Source organism: Anomaloglossus baeobatrachus, chromosome 1 (assembly GCF_048569485.1).
Source record: "Anomaloglossus baeobatrachus isolate aAnoBae1 chromosome 1, aAnoBae1.hap1, whole genome shotgun sequence".
Taxonomy (NCBI): Eukaryota; Metazoa; Chordata; class Amphibia; order Anura; family Aromobatidae; genus Anomaloglossus; species Anomaloglossus baeobatrachus.
In genome coordinates, this window is record NC_134353.1 from 106,825,575 (window position 1) to 106,843,161 (window position 17,587).

Genomic DNA, 17,587 nt, shown 5'->3' on the forward strand with positions numbered 1-17,587 from the left:
GGTGTGATGGTCTACAATTGGCTGGTGCAAGCAGCTGATTACACCAGCTGGACAGAGCACACATCCATACTGACATACAGCAATACAGGTTTTAGTAACTCTAATCTAAATGGTTAGACAGAGCCGGCACCTTTGAGAGCTTCTAGTACTGATTCTTCTATCACCAGTAAAGATAAGCAAACCTTTGTAGGTTTGGTTCACCTGCAGTAATTGAGCCGAACATTGCCTGATGAGGTTCGGAAACAGTGATTGGCAGTATTAGTCTCTGCCCACATACAGCCAGCCATAAGCAGATCACTTCCGGGGGAGGGTGGTCAGGCATTCTCAAATTTTTGGGGGAGTTGTAAACTACATGTGAGCACTCTGTTGTTACCACCAGTGCGAGCAGTTTAACCACTGCAAGCAGCTTACACTCAGCTGAGCACCAAGCGTACCTGAGCACCGCATTGCTCATGCAAGTGAAGCTCGAACGTAAAGCAATTGAACTCTGAACCCGAGTCCTGTTTTTTTTTAAGATGATGTTCAGTTTGAAAACTAAACCTTAGGTTCGCTCATCTCTAACCACCAGTGCCACCCACAGAATGAATACAGTGGAACCAAGCAACAAGGAGGACATTGCAGGAGAAGGTCCTCATGGAGATGTGTCCACGTATCTCAGTCACTCACCTCAGTTAAACCAAACCTCAATACACTACCTAAAGTGATAGGATATTTCAGTATTTCAATCTTCTTCCTAAGAATATACTGCTGCTATTTGGGCTTTATTGTGCCAATATTACAAACGACCTCTTGACCAGCTTTAATAAATAAGCATAATGCAAGTCAATTTTACATCATTTGGCACCATTATCATCCTTGAAAAACAAATCTCATTTTGACCCATTAGTGTTTTATTAATTAACGAATATAGTGGACTTGACATGACACTTGTGCACAATGGCAATTTGACCATCACATAAGCCCTGTGTCATAATCAGAGTTCAGCAAGTCTTCTGACACTCACTTCACACATCTGTATGGCGCTTCAAAAGCATCTTATCGTTGAGAGGCTCTTCATGTTTGAAAATTAATTGGCATTGTAATTTACGATAATGGTGGGGATAGTAAAAGGTAAAAAAAAAGTTAATTAAGTGGTAGTCCCTGTGGTTGCAGGCACCACCACCAGATAATTGCCTGTCAACTGTAGTTAGAGTTGAGTCGAAGGAAATGCATTTAATAGAGGTCAAGGGCAATCATGATTGGTACAGCCCATAACTAAGACAACGATTATTATTAAATAGGGAAAGCTTTTAGAAAAAAAAAAATCCTGAAACCACAGAAAAAAGTTATTTGCTTCCTTTTTATATTGTTTCTATGGAAACTAACAATTTCTGTTGTTCCAGTGGGGCATAGCTGTGATATAAAAACTAATGAAAGTTTGAGCTGATTGGCAGTTCGTAATGTTCTATTTTTTTCTAAACAGGAGAAAAGGAAGTTTCAAGAATGAATATAATTATGAGAAATCATATTTATCATTATAATTATCCAATATTGTCTATGCTGAAAAGAAGTGAAGTTCTTTAAAAAAAAATATGAAGTTCGACCAGGCTGAACAAATGGTTTGCCAGCTGTCCTTGGCAAAACATCCTTCTTCTATGATTATTCTAAAAGTTTGGCTGTTTATTGGAACACAATATATATATACTTTTTAAAATTTAATTTCCTTCCATGGAAATGCAAGTAGCGTCCAAAATGTGGCATCTGCTAAAAAGTGACCGAGAAATGGTTCCTATGTTCTCTCCATTTCCTCCCACCAGTCTTCACAATACATTTCATGCTATTCAGACACCATAATGAAAGCTCCATCAGTTGTCATTACTCAGATGTTCAGGATGTCAGCATCACAGGAAATATATTAAGACTCATTTCTTCATCTACACAGCTTGTTACAGTTCCTGTATTTCAACAATAACCTTAATGATATGAAATATCCATTTTTCTCGAGGCGGGCTTCGTAAAACATGATCCTCAATGGCAACATAAATACTGAGTGTTTAGTATGTATCATTTTAAAGTTAGCTTCACTTTTTGCATAGCATCTACCATTATTTTATGATAATTGGGTTGACTTTCTCTCTTGTAATTTATTCAAACCCAATCCAAAGAAATAAGTTCCTTAGGTTCTTAGCTTATTAAATCCACCATTGTACATCACACCTCAATGTTCTCATCTATGTAGACAAAAATGTAAGAGAAGTGTTAAGCTTTTACTCTCGTATGCTGATGGATGTTTCACTTTTTAGGGAAAATCTTTCACCTTAGTAGACTTTTGACATTGTTAAAAAATATGGTTGCATAGCCTATGCATGATCACATACTATCCTTTGAGTCAAATGGCACATTTCTAAAAAGATTTTTATCTACTTGGTCAGAAACATATAGGTGTATAGTGTAACTTCCAACAAGTCCAAAGGCACTAAATACGTTTTATTTAGAATATTTTAGGCTGTGTTCTTACCTGTGTCTTGTCTCTATTTTAACAAGATCCATGATGAAAAAAGCAAGTGGGATATTAGACCGTAAAGTCAAGCGTGAACAGATCTATATTCACTCGTTTTCATTCATTCTTTCATTATTAAACATTTTATTATTAAAGTTAAATTAAAAAAAATCTTTATTTTTATACAGTGCTAACATATTCCACAGCGCTTTACATAGGTCAGGAACACTGTCCCCATTGAGGCTTACAATATAAATTCCCTATCTGTAGATGTGGTGTCACACACAGCGACTGCGACAACGACGTTGCTGCTAAGTCACCATTTTCTGTGACGTAGCAGCGACGTCCCGTCGCTGTCGCTGTGTGTGACATCCAGCAATGACCTGGCCCCTGCTGTCAGGTCACCGGTCGTTGCTGAATGTCCTGCTTCATTTTTTGCTCGTCGCTCTCCCACTGTGAAGCACACATCGCTGTGTGTGACAGCAAGAGAGCGACGAAATGAAGCGAGCAGGGAGACGGCTTCTGGCAGCCTGCGGTAAGCTGTAACCAAGATAAACATCGGGTAACCAAGGGAAGCCCTTTCCTTGGTTACCCGATATTTACATTAGTTACTAGCACCGCCGCTCTCAGGCTGCCAGTGCCGGCTCCCTGCACGCGTAGCTGGAGTACACATCGGGTAATTAACCCGATGTGTACTCCGGCCAGGAGTGCAGGGAGCCAGCGCTAAGTGGTGTTCTCTCACGCTGCCAGTGCCGGCTCCCTACTCCCTGCACACGTAGCGGGAGTACACATCGGGTAATTAATCCGAGGTGTACTCTGGCTAGGAGAGCAGGGAGCCGGCACTGGCAGCGTGAGAGCGGCAGACGCTAGTAACTAAGGTAAATATCGGGTAACCAAGAGAAGTGCTTTCTTTGGTTACCTGATATTTACCTTAGTTACAAAGCGCAGCATCGCTTCCACGCGTCGCTGCTGGCTGGGGGCTGGTCACTGGTCGCTGGTGAGATCTGCCTTTTGACAGCTCACCAGCGACCATGTAACGATGCAGCAGCGATCCTGATAAGGTCAGGTCACCCGTCGTGATCGCTGCTGCTTCGCTATGTGTGACCCCAGCTTATGTCTATGGAGTGTGGGAGGAAACTGGAGAACCTGGAGGATATCCATACAAACAAGGGGAAAGTATACAAACTTGCAGATGTTGTCCTTGGTGGGATTTGAACCCAGGACAAAGTGCGAACCACTGAGTCACTGTGCCGCCCAGTTAGAAATATGTATTATCCAATTGAAAAAAGTCCAGCTTCAATAGATAGATGCGTTTTTTTTCTTTTTTTCTTTTTATCTTTTCATATGGCACATTGCAGTCAAGATGACATGACCGGCGTCAACGACACGTTTCATGATTAAGAGTGCTGTGTCACTTGAAACGCGTCATTAACGCCGGTCATGTCATCTTGACTGCAATGTGCCATATGAAAAGATAGAAATAAAAAAAGAAAAATAACGCATCTATCTGTTGAATCTGGACTTTTTTTCAATTGGATTTTGCTGCAGGCGTGGCAGCACCTTTTCCGAGCTCCAGAGGGTCAGAGACTGATTTACACGGTGAGCTGAATCTCTTAACTTGTTACAAAAATATGTATTGTTTAATTCCCAAAGAAGAATAATTAAGGAAAAAATTAAGAGGAATTGGCACGAGTTCAGAAAAGTAACTCTACTGCTACTGTGGAGCCACTAAACACGATGGATGTGTGAGATAAGTTACAAATGGCTTACAGCATTTGACGTTGGCTCTTTGGCCACTGTCATCTTTGATATGAACCCTTTCTTCAATCTAGTAAATGATAGGTGATGCTCTCTTCCATTGGCTAACCATCTTTGATGCATGACTCTTTCTGTTTCGGAGTCTCATTAACAGGATTGTATGACACCTTTGTCTCCTTTGTCAGCTGTTGAAATAACTCTTTGGTAAATTCATCTTGGAGTTGTCAAGTCTCAATTGACTCAGTCCTGGAGACTCAGATTATTTTCACATTTTTTATACATTTCAATTTTTGGTCTTATGTAGATTTTTACTTTTCTTCCCATGCAATATGCAAAGGATGGCCTGAGTGTTTCCTGATATCTTCCATGGGTTAAACAAATATAAGCATTGGTTCTTTTGATTTGCCTTTGGGTTCATGCACACTGGCGTTCAACTAGCATATACATTGTATGAGTGCTATCCAATGATTTATCAGATAGCACTCATTTAAATATTACACCAGGGGGCAGCACCAAGCAAAGCTTTTTTTCCCATTGCAAGTTGACGTGAGTAAAAAATTACTGCATGCGGCAGTTGGCTGTGTTTCTCGGCTCACTCACACCCAAACAAATCTATGAGTGTGTGAAACATTGGACTGCACTCGGATGACACCTGAGTGCAGTCCGATAAACGCGGACACAGGCAATGAGAAAAAGGAGAGATTACGTTCTTCATCTTCTCTGCACTTGTGCTCTGATTCTCACATGCAAGAGAAATGGATCACAATGAATGACGTACGGCTTACGCTCGCAGCAGAGTTCGAGCCATGTGTCATTAGCATATCACAACTGATTCTGTCGGAAAAAAGAATGAAACCCAGTGTGAGTGAACCCTAATACTCACCCACCTCCTGAGTTGTCTTGATCCCATGGTCACCACTGTATATCACAACATCTATTACCTGATTGTATTTATACTTCTTTACTTTATGAATAACTTGTATTTCTGAAGGTACTTTTGGTTACTTATTGCTTCTTACTTTGTTCTTGTCCTTGGTTGTGACAGCAAAGCTGATTTTTTTTTTTTAATCATCAGCCATCGCTCTGCTGGTTACTGTGTTTTCGGTGTACTCTACTAATAGCAGATATTGTCATTGGCTGAATCAATGTTTGTTAGACTTTTTTTATGAATGACAAGTAGAGATAAGTGAACCTTTGGAAGTTCGGTTTGTTAGGTACATTTCAACCTGAAAGAGTTCGATATTTTACCCCGACTTCATCCGAACCTCAATGGAAGTCAGTAATTGGGCATTTTGTGGTTCAACCCACATGCTTCCATAAGCAGAACACTTCCGGGGAGGGTGGTCAGGGTTTTTTTAATTCTTTTTCTTTGTTGGTGTGTGCACATTACATCACATCATGCTGATTTTACCCCAAATTTAAGTCGTTCAAATACTACAAGCAGCTCACACAGGGCTGAGCATCACTGATACCCAAGCATAGCGATGCTCACTTGAGTGGTTTGGACTCGTAACTCACTCGAACTTTGAATCTGAAGTTTGTATTTTTGGAAATTGGTTTCCGAACCTGAACTCTGAACATCGAACTTCAGGTTTGCTCATCTCTAATGACAAGCTTAAAGAAACGATCCAATCTCGGACCTGTATGGTGTATCAACATGGCATACCATAAATGTTCAATAGATGCAAGTCCTACTGGTGAGACCAGCATCTACCTTAGGATACGGTTCCACTTGTGAACAGCTTCCGATGTGAAAGCAATATGCAAATGAACATCTGCTGTGAGTGTGAGTCGAGGTTCATGCGACTGTCATGCGATCTTGCGATCGTATCATAGCTGTGAAGAAGAGGGAGGGAACAGTTTCTCACCATATGCTCCGCTGCTTGTCTCTATGTATATCGCACTGCACTCAGATGAGATGCGAGTGCAGTGCGATGTTTCACATGCTCCCATAGACTTGTATGGGGGTGCGTAAGGCAAGAATCACTGCCAAACTCAGATTTATTCCGCATCCCACTATGGCATGATAAATCAATCACAGATAGACACTGCCCCATAGTTTTCCACTAGAGTGAGAGCAACATGATGTTTTATTGGAATGCACTCGTCCGTGCAAAGCGCAAGTGGAACCAAATCTTTAAGAAAAGAGCTGCACATTTGAATCTCTTCCCATTAATTTATATGATAGCTTCAAATATTTATGAACAACCCCTTTAACTTTTCCATTCTGGACTTGACATTAGCAGACCTCCAATAATAACTTTGGTGATGGCCACTGTCATTACGATAAAAACTCAAATTTAACATTTTGGCTTGAGACAAACTTTAAGTAATTTTATTTTCCGCTTAGGTGGTTCCCTATTATTCTATAACCATCTGGATTAATTTCCAGTGACAAAAGCCTTCTGGCGTGCTATTACTATTGCAGCGTTATGTAACACAAAAGGTTAAATATTTGTAGTTTTTTTTTTTAGGAATATGTTGTATTGCTTTTAAGGAGTAAAAAAAAAACAACTTAGAACAAATAGGTAAAATGTGTCAGGTATACCTAAAAACAACAACAGCCGGGTATTTCTTTCCATTTACGCCTCTCAGTATCTCAGCCCGATTCAGGCCAGAAATTGATGCTGTTTGTTTCATTGTACCATGAAGTAGTGGGAGGTTGAACAGATGTACAGAAAATTGAACAAATTCCTGTGTCACCTGCTTTACTGTCTCTGTGGTGAGATCCAAGGCTGCACTGTCTCTTGTGGATTTAATTCACTTTGATGACTGCTACTTCCCAGAACAGTTAATTAGAGAGGCTGGTAGAGATTTGGTACCTTGCCACAGGTGCTGAACATTTCCACAGGACCCTATCATGCTGTTGTTTTATCAGGTAACCATTTGTTGACTTAGGTATCATTGCTTCTCAAAAACTATTTTAAAGTGTAGGAATTAAAAAATAAAAATAATAATAATAATAAATACATATACATATATACTCATAGACGGTGGTCCTTTGAATAGACAAAGTTACATGTTCTTTCTATTATTGAGCAGAGCACTTCCTATGAGTTTTATCTGATCACTGGGGAGCCTGGCAAGCATCCGGAGATGCCCCTTCTCCAGGCTGCTGTGATTATTATGCCGCCTCTTTTCTACCAGTGCAAACATCAGTATACAGTGTGTCCACCCATATCCTGTCCACCGCCATTAACTTGAGAACAGCGGCAGCTATAGGCATAGAAGTGGTGTCTAGGTATAGTAAAGTAGCCATGCGCTATGCAATGAAACCACCTATAGCGCCACGTGGTGGAAAACAATGGAGTTAGCATTTTTATCTCGAAAACAGAACGAGATAGAGAAAAAGTGAATTAAAAAATTGTAGGGCATCATCAATTCAATACGAATCGACACCCCAAAAACATTGAATGCTGGTCACGCATATGGCACTCATGTACCTTTGATGCTCAAAGTGGCCCCCGTCGGCTGCAATGCACATCTGGACTCTGGACAGCATGCTGTATCTTGCTGCACGTTGTGCATTATGGTAGGTGACACGTTTGCACAAGCATCTGTGATACGTCGTCATAGGTCCTGCAATGTTGGTGGAGGGGTCGCATACACCTGCTGTTTGATGTGACTTCACAGAAAGAAGTCCAATGGGGTCAGGTCAGGTGAGTTTGGAGGCCACTCCACGCAGCCACTGATATAGAAGGGTTAATAGTTTCTCTATTTCTTCATTAAAGATTTATTGTTATTAGTAAGTATATCTGATGGTAGTTCATAGTCATGGAGCCTACGGAATAAGAGACCGGCTCAAGGATTATTATGGTCTCTAAATGTTCTTCTTATCTTCTTCTTATCTCATATGCATGACTCTACATTTTTGTTTTGCTAAAACTTAAAGGTCATATGAGCAACTGGTAAAGTTCAGCTAGAAGTTTTTTTCTCTTTCTTTTGCAATATCACATTGATCTGTAAATGGTATAAATAAACTGTACTTTCATTAAATAAACAGAAGAAATTGATCATGCTCACATGGATGCTGGTCTTTTCTCTCCGAGCGCTCGATCTTGATTAGGTCTGAAGAGGCCTAATTCAGAGGACCTCACTGGTGATCCCATAAGCTGACTTGTGACAAAACAGAACAGCTACAACACCACCATACTCAATGACTTGTAGGAAGGTCTCAATGAGGTATCACTTCACATCCGCAGCCTTGTGAGTTTTACACGTTCTAATCATAGCATTTCTGTATGCAAGGTGTCAATTCGTATTGAATTGATGATGCCCTACAACTTTGTAATTCACTTTTTTCTCTATCTAGTTCCGTTTTCGATATAAAAATGCTAACTCCGTTGTTTTCCACCAGGTGGTGCTATAGGTGATTTCATTGCATAGCACATGGATACTTTACTATACCTAGACACCACTTCTATGCCTATAGCTGCCGCCGTTCTCAAGTTAATGGCGGTGGACAGGATATGGGTGGATACACTGTATGTGAGTAAATAAGAATTGCAAACTGTCTCTAAAACAATATCATATAGCGGTCATGCTGCAGTAAAAAAAAGCTCAAAAGGCTAGGTTCACATATTGCTTTTTTATAGCATTTTCTGCTGTTTTTTTTAACAAATTAAAAGCTGTACTAGCAAAAAGCTATGAGATGTCAGAAATCTCATGCACACGATTGCTTTTTTCCCTGATTGAATTGGAAAACTGCTGCGTTTTTGCAATCTCTGGCATGTCATTTTTTTTCAGCATTTGTGCTGCATATTTTCACCATAAAATGCAACGAGGAAGTGCAAAAATGCTATAAAAAAAGCAACATTGCATTTCTGCTGCATTATTGATTAATAAAACAAACTTTATTATATATGTACTAATGACAAATGAGACATAATAATTATGAGTGCAACTATGACTTTTAGGCCTCGCTTCCACTTGCGTTTAGCACAGATGAGTGCAATCTGATAAAACAGCGGATTGCATTTGCACCAGTGTAAAACTATGGGGCAGTGTCCATCTGAGATTGATTTCTCATCCATATCAGCCTGAGCAATGAATCGCAGCATGCTGCATTTGGCAGTAACTCTCGTCTCGCATGCCCACCATACAAGTCTATGGGTGCATGTGAAAAATCACACTGCACTCTCATGTCATCCGAGTGTAGTGTTATGTATGCAGAGACAAGCTGCGGAGGAGACGGAAAACGTGATCTCTCTCTCGCCACCGCATTTGTGATCCGATTGCAAGATTGGATCACAGTCGCATGACACTTGGCTGACGCCCGCAGCAGAGGATCATTAGCCTATAACTTTCAATTCTCTCATATCGGAAGCTATGAGCAAGTGGAACCGAGGTCTTAGAGCAAGTGCAATTAGGCACATTTCCATTATTGAATTACATTAAAGGTGTGGCCCCAAATTAAAGCTTTTACTCCTCAAAACTGGCATAAAACACTTTGAAAAGTCACAAAAATTGTTTGCACAATGTCAAGTTGCACAAAAATGTTGTGACTTTCTAAGTTTTCATGTCAGTTTAAAGAAGCTCCACCAATGTGGGTAAAGCTGTAGAGCGGCAAGGGTTGAACAAAGCATTTCTATCAGTCAAATTCAGCAAAATTGCTGTTTTTTAAGCCAGAAATTATATTCCAGTCCCTGACTAGAGTAACACTTCTTAAAAGGTACATTGAGACTCTCGACACTGAAAAGATGTGCCAAATTATATAAATTGCATGCTTTTTAATGAATTTGGCACATCATCCTCCAGAGAAATATCTTAACTAATTGTTAGAAATATATAAAAAAAAATCGGCACTCAAGAAGGCATATATACGAGATAATAGGTACTTTTATTATGAAAATCCAACCATACTTTTGCAAAATAATGATCTTGGGTCAATGTTAGACCAAACAAGCACAGAATCGGTGGTATGGAGGTTTGTACAGTAGGCTGCAACACTATAGGAATGGTGTCAGCGTTGCTGACAGGGAGCACTTAATTAATTGTTCATGATTAGAGGTTAGTGGACCCGAATTTTAAAGTTGGGTGTTAGTACCAAACACAGACTTTACAAAAGAAATCAGTGTTCAAGTTCAGAGATTGGGTGCTTTATGTATTCAAACCACTGGAGCGAGCATCATTGCACTCGGGTAAGCGCTGTGCTCGGCCCAGTATGAGCTGCTTCTAGTGTTTAAATGGCTCATACTGTGAGTTCAAAACAGTGTTATCAGATGTAGTATGTGCAAGACAAATAAGTAAAAATAAAAAAAAAACCTCCCATGTGCCCCCGGAAGTGATCTGTTTACGGCTGGTTGCATGAGAGCAGAGACCTGAGTTGCCCAATTAGTGACTTCGATTTGGGTTCAAGGAAAACTTTATCTAAGGCCTCTGTCACACGTTTGTGCCTCCGGTACGTGTTTGGCAGTTTTCTCACGTACCGGAGACACGTACACCAATGTTACCCTATGGTAACAGGCAGATTAATGTAAATCCACACGGAATACGTGTCCGTGTGGATTGTACGTTTGTGCGTGTTCAAAAATGGCTGACATGTCCACGTTTCCTCCGGCATCACGGGTGTCACATGGCCTGCACATCACATGTACCACACGGATGTAGTATGGATGCCGGAGAAACACGTGTCATTATTTTAAAATAAAAAAATCACATACTCACCTCCACCAGCCCTGCAGAATCTTCCGCTGCAAACAGTTGCTGCCGGCCGCCGCACATTATGAGTGTGTTAAGGAGGTGGGTGTGATGTCACGGCCGCTGATCTCCGCCCCTCCGCTCGGCCGGAAGCAGCAACAGCGGGGAGTGGGCAGGGCTGGAGCTGAAGATCAGTACCCTTGACAGCAATGAGGACTACGTGAGTATTCACATTACCGGTTATCCGTGTGTTATCGCGGATAGCACACGTAGAACACACGTGGCCCTCATGTACCGAAGACATGTACTTACCAAATGCAACACGCAAGGAAAATACGTGTCTCGCGGCACATGCGTGATTTTCACGTGAGTGTGAGAGAGGCCAAAAGTCCGACCAAACGTTCACGGGTCAATTCATTTCTGGTCATGAGGTGTTTTTTCCATTACTGCCTTTTGAAGTCAATCATTTCATATAATATTCTATATTATATTACAGTAGCACCATCCCGCTACATATGTAATGAGGACTTTTACTATGTAGGTATATGCTTTAAGATACAGTGCTAGGGCAGCGATTCCCGACCTTTTTTTTTTCATTAGGTTACTTGTAAGATGAGAAGTAAATCTTACACAATGAAAGGGAGCCGAAGCTGTGCCCCTACAACTGTATAATCCAGCAGAGAAAGGCTTCTAATTTAAATGTATAAAGTGCATTTTATCTTGTGCTTTTACAAGCTCTGGCATCAGCCATGTTAAAATAGCTATTCTGCTATTAACGTAAAATGTTTTAGAAGGTCTAATTCTATTAAAATACTGTACTAAAAAGTCATTCCATATTTTCATCTTCATGGCTCTTTTCTTTTCATCTAACATATATCAAAATTACCCATAATATCAAAGTTGAAGTATATGTAAGTTTTCCAATAGTCCATTTCACAGAACACCTAGAATATTAATTTGAAAAATGTAATAATAATAATCTTTTTTTTTATATAGCGCTAACATATTCCACAGCGCTTTACATACATTAGCAACACTGTCCCCATTGGGGCTCACAATCTAAATTTCCACTCTTTATGTCTTTGGAGTGTGGGAGGAAATCAGAGAACCCAGACCAAACCCACGCAAACACGGGGATAACATACAACACCTTGTAGATGTTGTCCTTGGTGGGATTTGAACCCAGGACCCCAGCGCTGCAAGACTGTAGTGCGAACCACTGAGCCACCTTGCCATTTCTATTGGATTACACTGTATAAGTATTATAAAAACAGTCTATTCCTCTACACCCAGGTATACACAGAAGGAGGAGCCGCATGAAAGATCTAAGATTAAATGGAACCCCAATTTATGGTATTGGGTTTGGTCACCAAAACAAAAGGGCTTTGTCCCAGTTATCTCTCTGGTTTAAGAGTTTAGTGACATGTTCTGGGTAAGAGTCTCACTTTATCTTGTGAAACTCTGCTGATTAAATGGATTCTTTTACCTTTGGGGAGGAGAAGGTTAATTTCAGTTTACCTTCCAGCACCTCTTTCCTCCTGGTCAGGTGTTTTTGTTTGGACCACTCCCAGGTCCTATATATTCTTCCAGCAGAGGGTTCTGGTTATTTTCTATCATTTGGAAGCTTGGCCAGGAGGTGTAAGGAGCTAGATAGACTCTCTCTCTGCTGTGCTTTTTGGCTGCAGCATTTGTGCAGGCTGCAGCATTTCGTGGTGTGCATGTTACAGTATGGAAGTTCCCAGTAGTGTGTTTACTTCCCCACATTATGTTGTTTCCCCCTGTGCACTTTTTGTGGCTCCTTTTTGTTTGGTTGCTGTGTGTACGAGTTGTTGTTACCCCTGTTAGTCTTTATTTGTCAGTGAGGTTTTTGACTTCTGTTCTTGCTCCTTCCCCCCTGGGTGGTAGGTTGTGGAAGGGGGTGTTACCATCAGGGAAAAGGACAGTAGTTAGGGACAGGATGGGGGCCTGGACCGCCATACCTTCAAGGGTACCTCTGAGTGTGAGGGTGAGCGCATGGGCCCCAGCCTTAAGGCCAGTATAGTTTTACCTGTGTTCCCCTGTCACCCACGACAGGCTTCTAGTGGTTAATCCTTCAACTTTTTATCATGAAGATGCCAGTTTCTATCCCCTACCAACCACAGAGTGCACAACCCGAAACTCGACATCCTTCGGTCTGAAGGACCCATAGCAGTTGTTTAGGCAGCTCCTGTGATTTGTACACCCAGGTCTATTGCTCATCTCACTGTAAACTAAATGTTAAAAGCTTCTCCACAAAGTGTCTTGTAGCAGCACACAATCATTAGCAGTTGGCATAGCTTAGATGTCCATGGCATAAATAATGATCATGTTTGCTTTGTATGCCTTGAAGGTTCTAGCTATCAATAATGTATCGTGCCCAGTAACACCATTGTATCTCATCAACTCATTTGATCTTTTTGATCTTCTGAAAAATGATTTTACCTCCTAAAACAGATGTAACAAACAAATTCAAATGTCAATATTTTTTGCATTCTCTTTTTCTTCCTTTGAATAATAATGAACCATTCCTATGAATTTTAGAGCTGTGGAAACATAAGCTAAGAATGCAGTCTCTGCAAAAATAAAGAATAATAAATATATTTGAAGCCGCGCTGGCTTCTTATCTCCATAATTATTTCCACTGAAAGAGGCAACATAAAAACTATTGTCTGGATAAGACTTAATGGGATGAATGCTGCCACAATTATTAATTACAGCACATTATGTATATTTTATTATACATTTCTTTCTAAGAATATATTTGGAGATACAATACATTGTATAAATAGCTGTTCCCATATGAAGATGGGTGACCAGTCCATCTAGAGGGAATCTTTCAGATTCAGGGATCTTTAGGCAATTCCCTACAATACTCTTTAAAGAGAACCCATCAGCATGATATTCCATGTTAAATTCAAGGCTTGGCCATAATGGCCCTATTATACTTATTAAATGGATACCTTTGGTGAAGAAATCCATGTTGTGGTTGCTCTTTAATCAGCCTTTGAAGTGTGATAAGCCATTGATGCCATTTTATGGAAGATCGCCAGGAGATCAATCTGCACAAGTGCCATCTATGGAGATTAGGGCACGGGCAAAACTTTCAACAGGAGGAAGGTCACTTTGAAAGCAGTAACCACTAGAGTTGTGTGAGTACCTAACTATTTGTACTCGCTATACTCATAACGAATACTGTCTAATACTCGTGTATTCATTTCAAATAGTGTGTGCAATGCAAATCAATGGGAAAAACTCGCAAAGTAACGAATAACCAGAATACGCACTATTTGCTACTCGCATGAATAGTACGGAATTCGGGTTACTTGTTACATTGCGAATTTTTCCCCATTGACTTGTATTGCACACGCTATTTGGAATTAATACACTAGTATTAGACAGTATTTGTTATGAGTATAGCGAGCACGAATAGTTAGGTACTTGCTCAACTCTAGTGACCACTCATACAGACATCAGGGGCAGGCAGAGGGGTAGGGGCAGCAGCCAAATACCCAGTACTGCCCCATTGCACCTAAAGTTCATTACATGAAAACTTTGAAAGCTCATTAAAGAGCAAACAAAGAGGGTATCTTTACTAAAGGTATTAATTTAATCATTATAACATCACCATTATGGTCAAGCCTTTACTTTTAACATGCAAAATTGTACTGACAGGTTCTTTCAAAGGGGAATATCTGTTTTAACACTAGAATTCCCAGAGAGAGGTCATTTAACATTTCAATCATCGGAACCCTATGGAGCTCAAAATTTCTGGGATTTCTAGTGTTAAAGAATGTCAAGGGGTGTAAATCTGTCTTCAGGGTACTTTGAGAAACCTAAGGTTCTCACATGTACTGATTTGTTTCACGTGTTTCATCACTCCCTTTTTCTATTTGTCTCCCTTCAAAGTGTTGCTTCCTTCAGCTTGAATCTACAATGTGCACAATCCAATATGAATGAGGAAAACTATTGCACAAACAGATGTGTCAAACCTTTGACTGATACTATAGTTTTGCATATGTGTCACTTCATCATATACCATTGAGAGCTTTCTGCATACTGCAGTGGACTAGTATTTTAACCATGTAATGATGTGGTCATCTTATATTGAACAAGATTTAGCTAAGCACACTGGGGATACATTGCTATGTATGTATTGTTATTATTTATTATTATAGTTCCATTTATTCCTTGGCGCTTTACATGTGAAAAGGGACATACATAGACAAGTACAATAATCATGAACAATAGAAGGCACAGACAGGTATAGGAGGAGAGAGGACTCTACCGGTGAGGGCTCACAGTCTACAGGGGATGGGTGAGGATACAGTGGGTGAGGATAGATCTGGTTGTGCAGCAGTATAGTGGACTGAGGATTACTGCAGGTTGTAGGCTTGTCAGAAGAGGTGGGTCTTCAGGTTCCTTTTGAAGGTTTCCACGATAGGCAAGAGCATGATATGCTTTGGTAGAGAGTTCTAGAGTATGGGGAAAGCATTGGAGAAATGTTGTATGCGATTGTGGGAAGAGGAGATGAGGGGGCAGGAGAGAAGGAGATCTTGTGAGGATCGGAGGTTGAGTTCAGGTAGGTACATGGAAACTATGTATTAGTTTGGAGCTCCAAGATCTTGGAACTGCCTTCCTGCCTTTGATTATCCTAGCATAGCCAATGACAACAAAGGAGAAACTTGAAAGTTTGCAATCTGGAATTTTTTTTAATTATTTAACTGTTTTCTGATTTTGCACCTGGAATGTGTTTATTCTTTTGGAGTTGATTTTCTGGATCAGTGTAAACATCTCTGGCTAAGTCTGGCAATTCCTATATTTTTCTATACTAGGACAACCACTACCTTGAGTTTCCCATCTCCTACTTAAAATTTGATTAACCGCAACATACCATTTGCAGTAAATTAGTGTTGAATGACGTATTCTTTGCCTTTCACTGTTGCCTTCATATGTGGAGGTCCAAAGGAATTTGCCTGACATCTTTTTTAATGTATATGATCCCCTCAAGACAAATCAAATGACAACTTGATGAGAAAATTATTATAGACACCCTGAAATTTTATAAAAGTGATGAGTTAATAACATAGAAATGTTTGTTCTATATGTGGAGACACGGGGGTCAGTGGGTGCTCTCATCCACTGGCCCAGCCACCTTTAGAAAGACTGCATGGACCAGGGCTCATCCCAACTGAACGCCCAAACTCCATGCCCGTGGGTAGAACACTACTCAGACAACAGAGGGTGTGGGGACCACAATAATTAGACTTTATTGGATCCCTAAGAGTCAAAGGCATATAACACAAAACCATTCAAACCACAAGATGTAACATGCAACAGAGTCTCACTCTTTTGCTGGCTCACTAGGGATTAGAATATTCGTGCCTTCAAAGCTTCCAGTGCCACATACCCCAAACCAGCAGCACACTGCTTTTGGCAGGCACCCACCAAGTATAGGATAGTGATAAGTGTAGGAAGCTTCACAAGCACAGTAAAATCCATAGCCAGGTAACTGTATTGTCCCAAATCTGGGTTTCTTTCAGCCTATGCATGCTTGTGCTCCTGCACAATCTAATCCAGTTTCAGATTCTCTAGCCAGCGCCGAAATACCTAGGCTGGGTAATGGACTTTCAACTGGGATCGAAACCCCTAGATTGCAGCCATGTAGAAAAAGAATGACCTGGTGACTCCAACAGTCCCTTTTTATATCTCCCAGGCACTCCTTCCAGGGAATATGGTCTCACCGGATTGGTGGAATAAGGCTGTGCTCTGATTGGGTGGCATTTCAATCCGCATAGGTAGTTCTCATCTGAGTTAGATAGACAGAGAGGCTGAAAGAAGTTACAATAATTTAGCAATCCAGATCCTCAGACAATGTGAGGCTCTGATAGTCCTGGGGAAAACAATGACTCAACAAACACTAGTTAACACACAAAATGGACTCTTGTCTGGCCAAATTAAGAATATTAATCAAGAAATAACGTCTGGAACACCATTCTGAGTCTGAACTGGGTGAAAAATCCTAAAAAATCTACACTATATGGAGAGAAGTTATGCACACCAGTGACTATGTAAGGGGAATATATGAAAAGCAGAAACTGCTGTGTGAATACTGACATGAAAAATCCAATATCTATATGAAGGAGTGAAAGTATGAAAAATGGAATCTGCATTACTGCCATGAACATATGAATAAAGAAAAAAATTAGCTATTGAATTGATCAATGCAACAGAGCCCCAACACTACGCCAAAGTATTTCTCTACGTTGGGGTCCCTAGCTTGTGTGTGTCCTCTCATGCAGTTAAAAAACTTACCGTGTATGGGAAGCTGAGACCCAGGCTTTTTATGCGTGTAATGTGGACTGGCAATTGGTGTGGGTGGGGCTGGGTTCACAAACGAAAGTCTTTCATTTTTCATGTCAGTATTCACACAGCAGTTTCTGCTTTTCATATATTCCCCTTAGGGTATGTGCACACGTTGCTTTTTTTTCCGCGCGGAAAAAAACGCACCCTCTGGCAGAGGGGAGAATTGTAAACAATGCTTTTTGAGAAACAACGCATCGAAAACGCATGTTCATGCGTTCAAACGTTCGAACGTTTTTCATGCATTTTCCATGCGTTTTTTTAGGTGCGTTTTTTAAGACTTGGGTACCTATACGTCAGAAAACCCCCACAAGTGACCCCATTTTGGAATCT

At 40.6% G+C, this 17,587-nt stretch overlaps 1 protein-coding gene across 4 annotated transcripts in view; it reads left to right on the plus strand.

The window, feature by feature from the left end:
- Positions 1 to 17,587, plus strand: part of PCDH7 (protocadherin 7) — a 1,104,634-nt gene that overhangs the window by 785,736 nt on the left and 301,311 nt on the right. The gene's annotated exons all lie outside the window — the stretch shown is intronic.